Here is a 13,983-nt window from a genome sequence, read left to right as displayed (position 1 = left end):
ATTCAGAGAAGATTCAAATATTATTCATAGATAGACTTGATCATAAACTCACAATTCATCGGATCTCGACAAACACATCGCAAAAGAAGATTACATCTAATAGATCTCCAAGAGAATCGAGGAGAACTTTGTATTGAGATCCAGAGAGAGAGAGAAGAAGCCATCTAGCTACTAGCTATGGACCCGAAGGTCTGAAGTAAACTACTCACACATCATCGGAGAGGCCATGGAGTTGATGTAGAGGCCCTCCGTGATCAATGCCCCCTCTGGCGGAGCTCCGGAAAAGGCCCCAAGATGGGATCTCTCGGGTACAAAAGGTTGCAGTGGTGGAATTAGGTTTTCGTGGTGCTCCTGGATATTTGGGGGTACGTGCATATATATAGGAGGAAGAAGTACATCGGTGGAGCAACGAGGGGCCCATGAGGGTGGAGGGCGCGCCTAGGGGGTAGGCGCGCCCCTTGCCTCGTGGCCTCCTCGATTGTTTCTTGATGCCCACTCCAAGTCTCCTGGATCACGTTCGTTGAGAAAATCACGTTCCCGAAGGTTTCATTCCGTTTGGACTCTGTTTGATATTCCTTTTCGGCGAAACACTGAAATAGGCAAAAAAACAACAATTTGGGCTGGGCCTCCGGTTAATAGGTTAGTCCCAAAAGTAGTATAGAAGTGTAAAAATAAGCCCGATAACATCCAAAATAGATAATATAATAGCATGGAGCAATCAAAAAATATAGATACGTTGGAGACGTATCACTGGCTTGCCCATTTTCTTGCTCCTCCTGTTCGGATCATACCCCAGCAAGGTCTTCATTGTTTTCGGCATCATCCGGAGTATTATTTTCTCCTTTGTCGTGTTGCTATCTTTACTGCGGCGTGACTTAGAGCGGCGCCGCTGACGCCGATGTTTTGATTGTATCTCAGGAGGTTTATCCTCAAATGGATTTTCTTTGTCATCACCGCTATTCTCCTTTGGTGCATCCACCATGTACACATCGTACGAGGAAGTGGCCGTCCAACGTCCAGTGAAAGGTGGGTTCTGGGCCTCTTCTTCTCCAGCATCGTCGCCCATACCATTGATGTCATCGGAGCCGTAATCGAGCATGTCAGTTAAGTCTTCGACAGTGGCTATAAAGTGGGTGGCGGGTGGGGGCGAAATTCCCTGTCATCGGCTTCTAGTTCGAACCGGATATAGTTCGGCTGTGAGTCCCCCGCCAAGGACAGGTTCATTAATGAGCTTCGCAGATCTCCCAAAGGTGAGTGCTGGAATATGTCTGCGGCGCTGAACTCGAAGATCGATAAACGATCGAGTTCGGCATCCATGGACTCACATGGTTCGGAACTTACACCCAGAGATGAGTCCGGGGTTCCGGTGACACAAATATTGTGTGAGCTTAAGTCCATGTGCGGCTCCAACGCTGGTGAATCTGTGGCCTCCGTGGTGGGGTTGAACCTCCAGTCCTTAGATGGCGTCGTATGCTCCGGATCTAAGGCCAGAGTAGTTACAGGAGCTATCTCCCGAGTGCGGTCCGATGACAGATTTAGGTCATGTTCATCGAGGTGACCAGGAGCGATCGATGCGGTCTCGAATCCGGTGAAGATCAAATCTCCACGGATGTCCATGATGTAGTTCAAGCTCCCAGATCTGACCTGATGGCCAGGGGCGTAGCTATCGATCTGCTCCAGATGGTCAAGCGAGTTGGCCCACAGTGTGAAGCCGCCGAACACGAAGATCTGTCCAGGGAGGAAGGTCTTACCTTGGATAGCATCGTTGTTGACGATTGAAGGAGCCGTCAAACCTTTTGGGGACGACCTAGTGGAACTCTCAATGAAAGCACCAATCTCGGTGTCAAAACCAGCGGATCTCGGGTAGGGGGTCCCGAACTGTGCGTCTAAGGTCGATGGTAACAGGAGACAGGGGACACGATGTTTACCTAGGTTCGGGCCCTCTCTATGGAGGTAATACCCTACATCTTTCTTGATTGATCTTGATGAATATGAGTATTACAAGAGTTGATCTACCACGAGATCGTAATGGCTAAACCCTAGAAGTCTAGCCTGTATGGCTATGATAATGAATCTATCTCCCCTCCGGACTAAGTCCTCCGGTTTATACAGACACCGAGAGGATCTAGGGTTACACAAGGTCGGTTACAAAGAAAGGAATCTACATGTTTGGTCGCCAGGCTTGCCTTCCATGCCAAGGAGAGTCCTATCCGGACACGGGTGCAGTCTTCGGTCTTCGTATCTTCACAGCCCATCAGTCCGGCCCATGGCTAACAAGCCGGACGCCCGACGACCCCTTAGTCCAGGACTCCCTCAATCATCATACCTAGTTCAATCTCATTACCGGCAAGTCTCTTTACTCGTTCCGTAATGCAACATCCCGCAACTAACTCATTAGTCACATTGCTTGCAAGGCTTATAGTGATGTGCATTATCGAGAGGGCCCAGAGATACCTTTCCAACAATCGGAGTGACAAATCCTAATCTCAATCTATGCCAACTCAACAAACACCATTGGAGACACCTGTAGAGCATCTTTATAATCACCCAGTTACGTTGTGATGTTTGATATCACACTAAGTGTTCCTCCAGTATTCGGGAGTTGCATAATCTCATAGTCATAGGAACATGTATAAGTCATGAAGAAAGCAATAGCAATAAACTAAATGATCATAGTGCTAAGATAACGGACGGGTCTTGTCCATCACATCATCTTCTAATGATGTGATCCCGTTCATCAAATGACAACCCCACCTGACTCCCTCGCCCTCTCTCGGCCGTCGCTGCCACCGCCTCAACCCGTCTGTTAGGGAACGTAGTAATTTCAAAAAAATTCCTACGCACACGCAAGATCATGGTGATGCATAGCAACAATAGGGGAGAGTGTTGTCTACGTACCCTCGTAGACCGGCAACGGAAGCGTTGACACGACGTAGAGGAAGTAGTCGTACGTCTTCCTGATCCGACTGATCCAAGTACCGAATGTACGGCACCTCCGAGTTCTGCACACGTTCAACTCGGTGATGTCCCTCGAGCTCTGATCCAGCCGAGTGTTGAGGGAGAGTTTTGTCAGCATGACGGCATGATGACGGTGATGATGTTCTACCGCTGCAGGGCTTTGCCTAAGCACCGCTACGATATGACCGAGGTGGAATATGGTGGAAGGGGGCACCGCACACGGCTAAGGAACGATCACGAAGATCAACTTGTGTGTCATGGGGTGCCCCCTTGCCCCCATATATAAAGGAGGGGGAGGGGGAGGTGCGGCCGGCCCTAGGGGTGCGCCTGGAGGAGTCCTACTCCCACCGGGAGTAGGACCCCCCCCCCCCTCATGCCTTATTAGAGAAGGAAAGGGGAGGGGAAAAGAGGAAAGGGGGGCGCCCCCCCCCCTTCCTTGTCCTATTCGGACTAGGGGGGAGGGGGTGCGCGGCCTGACCTAGCCGGCCCTCCTCTTCTCCCTTAGGGCCCATGTAGGCCCATTAACCCCCGCGGGGGTTCCGGTAACCCCCCGGTACTCCGGTAAAATCCCGATTTCACCCGGAACGTTTCCGATATCCAAATATAGGCTTCCAATATATCAATCTTTATGTCTCGACCATTTCGAGACTCCTCGTCATGTCCGTGATCACATCCTGGACTCCGAAGAACCTTCGGTACATCAAAACACAAAAACCCTAATTATGATCGTCACCGAACTTTAAGCGTGCGGACCCTACGGGTTCGAGAACTATGTAGACATGACCGAGACACGTCTCCGGTCAATAATCAATAGCGGAACTTGGATGCTCATATTGGCTCCTACATATTCTACGAAGATCTTTATCGGTCAGACCACATAACAACATACGTTGTTCCCTTTGTCATCGGTATGTTACTTGCCCGAGATTCGATCGTCGGTATCTCAATACCTAGTTCAATCTCGTTACCAGGAAGTCTCTTTACTCGTTCCATAATACATCATCCTGCAACTAACTTATTAGTTGCAATGCTTGCAAGGCTTGAGTGGTGTGCATTACCGAGAGGGCCCAGAGATACCTCTCCAACAATCAAAGTGACAAATCCTAATCTCAAAATACGCCAACCCAACAAGTACCTTTGGAGACACCTGTAGAGCACCTTTATAATCACCCAGTTACGTTGTGACGTTTGGTAGCACACAAAGTGTTCCTCCGGTAAACGGGAGTTGCATAATCTCATAGTCATAGGAACATGTATAAGTTATGAAGAAAGCAATAGCAACAAACTAAACGATCAAGTGCTAAGCTAACGGAATGGGTCAAGTCAATCACATCATTCTCCTAATGATGTGATCCCATTAATCAAATGACAACTCATGTCTATGGCTAGGAAACATAACCATCTTTGATCAACGAGCTAGTCAAGTAGAGGCATACTAGTGACACTCTATTTTTCTATGTATTCACACATGTATTATGTTTCTGGTTAATACAATTCTAGCATGAATAATAAACATTTATCATGATATAAGGAAATAAATAATAACTTTTATTATTGCCTCTAGGGCATATTTCCTTCAGTCTCCCACTTGCACTAGAGTCAATAATCTAGATTACACAGTAATGATTCTAACACCCATGGAGCCTTGGTGTTGATCATGTTTTGCTCATGGAAGAGGCTTAGTCAGCGGGTCTGCAACATTCAGATCCGTATGTATCTTGCAAATTTCTATGTCTCCCACTTGGACTAAATCCCGAATGGAATTGAAGCGTCTCTTGATGTGCTTGGTTCTCTTGTGAAATATGGATTCCTTTGCCAAGGCAATTGCACCAGTATTGTCACAAAAGATTTTCATTGGACCCAATGCACTAGGTATGACACCTAGATCGGATATGAACTCCTTCATCCAGACTCCTTCATTTGCTGCTTCCGAAGCAGCTATGTACTCTGCTTCACATGTAGATCCCGCCATGACACTTTGTTTAGAACTGCACCAACTGACAGATCCACCGTTCAATGTAAACACGTATCCGGTTTGCGATTTAGAATCGTCCGGATCAGTGTCAAAGCTTGCATCAACATAACCATTTACGATGAGCTCTTTGTCACCTCCATATACGAGAAACATATCCTTAGTCCTTTTCAGGTACTTCAGGATGTTCTTGACCGCTGTCCAATGATCCACTCCTGGATTACTTTGGTACCTCCCTGCTAGACTTATAGCAAGGCACACATCAGGTCTGGTACACAGCATTGCATACATGATAGAGCCTATGGCTGAAGCATAGGGAACATCTTTCATTTTCTCTCTATCTTCTGCGGTGGTCGGACTTTGAGTCTTACTCAACTTCACACCTTGTAACACAGGCAAGAACCCTTTCTTTGCTTGATCCATTTTGAACTTCTTCAAAATTTTGTCAAGGTATGTGCTTTGTGAAAGTCCAATTAAGCGTCTTGATCTATCTCTATAGATCTTAATGCCGAATATGTAAGCAGCTTCACCGAGGTCTTTCATTGAAAAACTCTTATTAAAGTATCCCTTTATGCTATCCAGAAATTCTATACCATTTCCAATCAATAATATGTCATCCACATATAATACCAGAAATGCTACAAAGCTCCCACTCACTTTCTTGTAAATACAGGCTTCTCCAAAATTCTGTACAAAACCAAATGCTTTGATCACACTATCAAAGCGTTTATTCCAACTCCGAGAAGCTTGCATCGGTCCATAAATGGATCGCTGGAGCTTGCACACTTTGTTAGCTCCCTTTGGATCGACAAAACCTTCTAGTTGCATCATATACAACTCTTCTTCCAGAAATCCATTCAGGAATGCAGTTTTGACATCCATGTGCCAAATTTCATAATCATAAAATGTGGCAATTGCTAACATGATTCGGACAGACTTAAGCATCGCTACGGGTGAGAAGGTCTCATCGTAGTCAATCCCTTGAACTTGTCGAAAACCTTTCGCAACAAGTCGAGCTTTGTAGACAGTAACATTACCGTCAGCGTCAGTCTTCTTCTTGAAGATCCATTTATTCTCAATTGGTTGCCGATCAACGGGCAAGTCAACCAAAGTCCACACTTTGTTCTCATACATAGATCCCATCTCAGATTTCATGGCTTCTAGCCATTTTGCGGGATCTGGGCTCACCATCGCTTCTTCATAGTTCGTAGGTTCATCATGATCTAGTAGCATGACTTCCAGAACAGGATTACCGTACCACTCTGGTGCGGATATTACTCTGGTTGATCTACGAGGTTCGGTAGTAACTTGATCTGAAGTTTCATGATCATTATCATTAGCTTCCTCACTAATTGGTATAGGTGTCACAGAAACCGGTTTCTGTGATGTACTACTTTCCAATAAGGGAGCATGTATAGTTACCTCATCTAGTTCTACTTTCCTCCCACTCACTTCTTTCAAGAGAAACTCCTTCTCTAGAAAAACTCCGAATTTAGCAACAAAAGTCTTGCCTTCGGATCTGTGATAGAAGGTGTACCCAACAGTCTCCTTTGGGTATCCTATGAAGACACATTTCTCTGATTTGGGTTCGAGCTTATCAGGTTGAAGCTTTTTCACATAAGCATCGCAGCCCCAAACTTTCAGAAATGACAACTTTGGTTTCTTGCCAAACCACAGTTCATAAGGCGTCGTCTCAACGGATTTTGATGGTGCCCTATTTAACGTGAATGCGGTCGTCTCTAAAGCATAACCCCAAAATGATAACGGTAAATCTGTAAGAGACATCATAGATCGCACCATATCTAGTAAAGTACGATTATGATGTTCGGACACACCATTACGCTGTGGTGTTCCGGGTGGCGTGAGTTGCGAAACTATTCCGCTTTGTTTCAAATGTAGACCAAACTCGTAACTCAAATATTCTCCTCCGCGATCAGATCGTAGAAACTTTATTTTCTTGTTACGATGATTTTCAACTTCACTCTGAAATTCTTTGAACTTTTCAAATGTTTCAGACTTATGCTTCATTAAGTAGATATACCCATATCTGCTTAAATCATCTGTGAAGGTGAGAAAATAACGATAGCCGCCACGGGCCTCAACATTCATTGGACCACATACATCTGTATGTATGATTTCCAACAAATCTCTTGCTCTCTCCATAGTACCGGAGAATGGTGTTTTAGTCATCTTGCCCATGAGGCACGGTTCGCAAGTACCAAGTGATTCATAATCAAGTGGTTCCAAAAGTCCATCAGTATGGACTTTCTTCATGCGCTTTACACCGATATGACCTAAACGGCAGTTCCACAAATAAGTTGCACTATCATTATCAACTTTGCATCTTTTGGTTTCAACATTATGAATATGTGTATCACTACTATCAAGATTCATCAAAAATAGACCACTCTTCAAGGGTGCATGACCATAAAAGATATTACTCATATAAATAGAACAACCATTATTCTCTGATTTAAATGAATAGCCGTCTCGCATCAAACAAGATCCAGATATAATGTTCATGCTCAACGCTGGCACCAAGTAACAATTATTCAGGTCTAATACTAATCCCGAAGGTAGATGTAGAGGTAGCGTGTCGACCGCGATCACATCGACTTTGGAACCATTTCCCACGCACATCGTCACCTCATCCTTAGCCAATCTTCGCTTAATCTGTAGCCCTTGTTTCGAGTTGCAAATGTTAGCAACAGAACTAGTATCAAATACCCAGGTGCTACTGTGAGCATTAGTAAGGTACACATCAATAACATGTATATCACATATACCTTTGTTCACTTTGCCATCCTTCTTATCCGCTAAATACTTGGGGCAGTTCCACTTTCAGTGACCAGTTTGCTTGCAGTAGAAGCACTCAGTCTCAGGCTTAGGTCCAGACTTAGGTTTCTTCTCCTGAGCAGCAACTTGTTTGTTGTTCTTCTTGAAGTTCCCCTTCTTCTTCCCTTTGCCCTTTTTATTGAAACTGGTGGTCTTATTGACCATCAACACTTGATGCTCCTTCTTGATTTCTACCTCCGCGGCTTTTAGCATCGCGAAGAGCTCGGGAATAGTCTTATTCACCCCTTGCATATTATAGTTCATCATGAAGCTTTTGTAGCTTGGGGGCAGTGATTGAAGAACTCTGTCAATGACACTATCAACAGGAAGATTAACTCCCAATTGAGTCAAGTGATTATGATACCCAGACATTTTGAGTATATGTTCACTGACAGAACTATTCTCCTCCATCTTGCAGCTATAGAACTTATTGGAGACTTCATATCTCTCAATCCGGGCATTTGCTTGAAATATTAACTTCAACTCCTGAAACATCTCATATGCTCCATGACGTTCAAAACGCCGTTGAAGACTCGGTTCTAAGCCGTAAAGCATGGCACACTGAACTATCGAGTAGTCATCAGCTTTGCTCTGCCAGATGTTCATAACATCTGGTGTTGCTCCTGTAGCAGGCTTGGCACTTAGCGATGCTTCCAGGACGTAATTCTTCTGTGCAGCAATGAGGATAATCCTCAAGTTACGGACCCAGTCTGTGTAATTGCTACCATCATCTTTCAACTTTGCTTTCTCAAGGAACACATTAAAATTCAACGGAACAACAGCACGGGCCATCTATCTACGATCAAACATAAACAAGCAAGATACTATCAGGTACTAAGTTCATGATAAATTTAAGTTCAATTAATCATATTACTTAAGAACTCCCACTTAGAAAGATATCCCTCTAATCCTCTAAGTGATCACGTGATCCAAATCAACTAAACCATGTCCGATCATCACGTGAGATGGAGTAGTATAAATGGTGAACATCACTATGTTGATCATATCTACTATATGATTCACGCTCGACCTTTCGGTCTTCGTGTTCCGAGGCCATATCTGTTATATGCTAGGCTCGTCAAGTTTTAACCTGAGTATTCCGCGTGTGCAATTGTTTTGCACCCGTTGTATTTGAACGTAGAGCCTATCACACCCGATCATCACATGGTGTCTCGGCACGAAGAACTTTCCAGCGGTGCATACTCAGGGAGAACACTTACTTTGATAATTTAGTGAGGGATCATCTTATAATGCTACTGTCAATCAAAGCAAGATAAGATGCATAAAAGATAAACATCACATGCAATCAATATAAGTGATATGATATGGCCATCATCATCTTGTACTTGTGATCTCCATCTCCGAAGTACCGTCATGATCACCATCGTCACCGGCGCGACACCTTGATCTCCATCGTAGCATCATTGTCGTCTCGCCAATCTTATGCTTCCACGACTATCGCTATGATACGTCTCCAACGTATCTATAATTTTTGATTGCTCCATGCTACTTTATCTACTGTTTTGGACTATATTGGGCTTTATTTTCCACTTTTATATTATTTTTGGGACTAACCCATTAACCGGAGGCCCAGCCCAGAATTGCTGTTTTTGCCTATTTCAGTATTTCGAGGAAACAAAATATCAAACGGAGTCCAAACGGAATGAAACCTTCGGGAACGTGATCTTCTCACCGAACGTGATCCAGGAGACTTGGACCCTACTCCAAGAAGTTTCTGGGGAGGTCACGAGGGTGGAGGGCGCCCCCCTGGGCGCGCCCCCCTGCCTCGTGGGCCCCTCAAAGCTCCACCGACGTACTTCTTCCGCCTATATATCTCCATATACCCTAAAAACATCCGAGAGCAAGATAGATCGGGAGTTCCGCCGCCGCAAGCCTCCAGAACCACGAAAAACCAATCGGGACCCCTTTCCGGTACCCTGCCGGAGGGGGGATCCATCTCCGGTGACCATCTTCATCATCCCGGCGCTATCCATGACGAGGAGGGAGTAGTTCACCCTCGGGGCTGAGGGTATGTACCAGTAGCTATGTGTTTGATCTCTCTCTCTCGTGTTCTCTCTCGTGTTCCATCTATGGCACGATCTTGATGTATCCCGAGCTTTGCTATTGTAGTTGGATCTTATGTTTCTTCTCCCCCTCTACTCTCTTGTGATGAATTGAGTTTCCCCTTTGAAGTTATCTTATCGGATTGAGTCTTTTATGAACACTTGATGTATGTCTTGCCGTGCTTATCTGTGGTGACAATGGGATATCATGTGCCACTTGATGTATGTTTTGGTGACCAACTTGCCGGTTCCGCCCATGAACCTATGCATAGGGGTTGGCCAACGTTCTTGATTCTCCGGTAGAAACTTTGGGGCACTCTTTGAGGTTCTTTGTGTTGGTTGAATAGATGAATTGAGATTGTGTGATGCATATCGTATAATCATACCCACGGATACTTGAGGTGACATTGGAGTATCTAGGTGACATTAGGATTTTGGTTGATTTGTATCTTAAGGTGTTATTCTAGTACGAACTCTAGGGCTGTTTGTGACACTTATAGGAATAGCCCAACGGATTGATTGGAAAGAATAACTTTGAGGTGGTTCCATACCCTACCATAATCTCTTCGTTCGTTCTCCGCTATTAGTGACTTTGGAGTGACTCTTTGTTGCATGTTGAGGGATAGTTATGTGATCCAATTATGTTAGTATTGTTGAGAGGACTTACACTAGTGAAAGTATGAACCCTAGGCCTTATTTCCTATCATTGCAATACCATTTACGCTCACTTTTATCATTAGTTACCTTGCTGTTTTTATATTTTCATATTACAAATACCTTTATCTACCATCCATATTGCACTTGTATCACCATCTCTTCGCCGAACTAGTGCACCTATACAATTTACCATTGTATTGGGTGTGTTGGGGACACAAGAGACTCTTTGTTATTTGGTTGCAGGGTTGCTTGAGAGAGACCATCTTCATCCTACGCCTCCTACGGATTGATAAACCTTAGGTCATCCACTTGAGGGAAATTTGCTACTGTCCTACAAACCTCTGCACTTGGAGGCCCAACAACGTCTACAAGAAGAAGGTTGTGTAGTAGACATCAAGCTCTTTTCTGGCGCCGTTGCCGGGGAGGTGAGTGTTTGAAGGTATATCTTTAGATCTTGCAATCGAGTCTTTTAGTTTCTTGTTTTATCACTAGTTTAGTTTATAAAAGAAAACTATAAAAAATGGAATTGAGTTTGTCTCATACGCTTCACCTTTTTAATATCTTTCGTGAGTATGATGGAAAGGATAATTGTGCTCAAGTGCTAGAAGAAGAAATCTATAAAATGTTTGGCACTAAATATTTGAATGATGAGCATGATTGCAATGTTGTTAGTATGAATTCCTTGAATATCTATGATGCTAATGATATGCAAAGCCACAAGCTTGGGGAAGCTACGTTTGATGAAGATGATATTTTTAGTCCCCCAAGTTTTGATGTGCAAATTTATTATGATGAGAGCATGCCCGCTATCTATGATGATTATTGTGATGACTTGTATGCTATAAAGAATAATGATAACCATGAAACTTGTCATCTTGATCTTAATTTTCATTCACATGATAGTTATTTTTTTGAGTTTGCTCCCACTACTATTCATGAGAAGAAATTTGCTTGTGTGGAGAGTAGTAAAATGTCTATGCTTGTAGATCATGAAAAGAATGCTTTAGGTGATGGTTATATTGTTGAATTAATTCATTATTCTACTGAAAATTATTATGAGGGAGGAATATATGCTTGTAGGAATTGCAATAATATCAAGTTTCCTCTCTATGTGCTTAAAGTTTTGAAGTTATGCTTGTTTTACCTTCCTATGCAAGTTGATTCTTGTTACCACAATTTGTTTGCTCACAAAATCCCTATGCATAGGAAGTATGTTAGGATTAAATGTGCTAGTCATATTCTTCATGATGCTCTCTTTATATTTCAATTCTTATCCTTTATGTGAGCATCGTTGAAATCATCATGCCTAGCTAGGGGCGTTAAACGATAGCGCTTGTTGGGAGGCAACCCAATTTTATTTTGTGTTTTTTGTTTTTGGTTCTGTTTAGGAATAAATAATTCATCTAAATTCTGTTTAGATGTGGTTTTATCTTTTAATTAGTGTTTGTGCCAAGTTAAACCTATTAGATCTTCTTGGAAGATAGTTATTTGATCTTGTTGTAATTTCCAGAATCTTTACACTCAGTGCCCGAATTTTCAAAAATCACCAGAACGTGATAAAATAGTGATTCCAATTGCTGCTGATTAATAAACAAATTGTCCAGGTCGTCTAATTTTGGTAGAATTTTTTGAGTTCCAGAAGTTTGCGTTAGTAACAGATTACTACAGACTGTTCTGTTTTTGACAGATTCTGTTTTGCGTGTGTTGTTTGCTTATTTTGATGAATCTATGGCTAGTAAAATAGTTTATAAACCATAGAGAAGTTGGAATACAGTAGGTTTAACACCAATACAAATAAAGAACAAGTTCAATACAGTACCTTAAAGTAGTCTTTTGTTTTCTTTCTCTAACAGAGCTCACGAGATTTCTATTGAGTTTTGTGTTGTGAAGTTTTCAAGTTTTGGGTGAATTCTTTTGATGGATTATGGAACAAGGAGTGGCAAGAGCCTAAGCTTGGGGATGACCATGGCACCCCCAAGATAATCCAAGGACACCAAAAAGTCAAAGCTTGGGGATGCCCCAGAAGGCATCCCCTCTTTCGTCCACTTCCATCGGTAATTTACTTGGAGCTATATTTTTATTCACCACATGATATGTGTTTTGCTTGGAGCGTCTTGTATTATTTGAGTCTTTGCTTGTTAGTCTACCACAATCATCCTTGATGTACACACCTTTTGAGAGAGCCATGTATGAATTGAAATTTGTTAGAATACTCTATGTGCTTCACTTATATCTTTTGAGCTTGATAGTTTACTCTATGTGCTTCACTTATATCTTTTTGAGCGTGATAATTTTTGCTCTAGTGCTTCACTTAGATATTTTAGAGCACGGTGGTGGTTTGTTTTAAAGAAACTTGATCTCTCATGCTTCACTTAGATTATTTTAAGAGTCGTTAATAGCATGGTAATTTGCTTAATGTTAATATACTTGGTATTCAAGATATGTGAAACTTTCTTTTTAGTGGGTTGAATACTAAGATAAGTTTGATGCTTGATAATTGTTTTGAGATATGGAGGTGATAATATCATAGTCATGCTAGTTGAGTAGTTGTGAATTTGAGAAATACTTGTGTTGAAGTTAGCAAGTCCCGTAGCATGCACGTATGGTTAAAGTTGTGTAACAAATTTGAAGCATGAAGTGTACCTGGCTTGTGCATCCTTATGAGTGGCGGTCGGGGACGAGCGATGGTCTTTTCCTACCAATCTATCCCCCTAGGAGCATGCGCGTAGTACTTGATTTTTGATGACTTCTAAATTTTTGCAATAAGTATATGAGTTCTTTTGACTAATGTTGAGTCCATGGATTATACGCACTTTTACCTTTTCGCCATTTGCTAGCCTCTTCGGTACTGTGCATTGCCCTTTCTCACATTAAGAGTTGGTGCAAACTTCGCCGGTGCATCCAAACCCCGTGATATGATACGCTCTTTCACACATAAACCTCCCCATATCTTCCTCAAAACAGCCACCATACCTACCTATCATGGCATTTCCATAGCCATTCCGAGATATATTGCCATGCAACTTCCATCATCATCATCATCATCATCATCATGACATGCTTTACTTTTGTCATATTGCCATTGCATGATCTTGTAGTTGACATCATATTTGTGGCAAAGCCACCATGCATTATTTTTCATACATGTCACTCTTGATTCATTACACCATCCCGGTACACCGTCGGAGGCATTCATATAGAGTCATATCTTGTTCTAGTATCGAGTTGTAATCATTATGTTGTAATCAATAGAAGTGTGATGATCATCATTATTAGAGCATTTCCTAAAAAAAGAGAGAAAGGCCAAAAAGAAAAAAAGAAAGGCCCAAAAAAAAGAGAAAATAAAAAGGGCAATGCTACTATCTCTTTTTTCCACACTTGTGCTTCAAAGTAGCACCATGATTTTCATATAGTGAGTCTCATAAGTTGTCTTGTTCATACTAGTGGGAATTTTTCATTATAGAACTTGGCTTGTATATTCCAACGATGGGCTTCCTC

Source organism: Triticum dicoccoides, chromosome 5A (assembly GCF_002162155.2).
Source record: "Triticum dicoccoides isolate Atlit2015 ecotype Zavitan chromosome 5A, WEW_v2.0, whole genome shotgun sequence".
NCBI lineage: Eukaryota > Viridiplantae > Streptophyta > Magnoliopsida > Poales > Poaceae > Triticum > Triticum dicoccoides.
The sequence above is the reverse complement of the archived record's forward strand: the minus strand, read 5'-3'. Positions refer to the sequence as shown.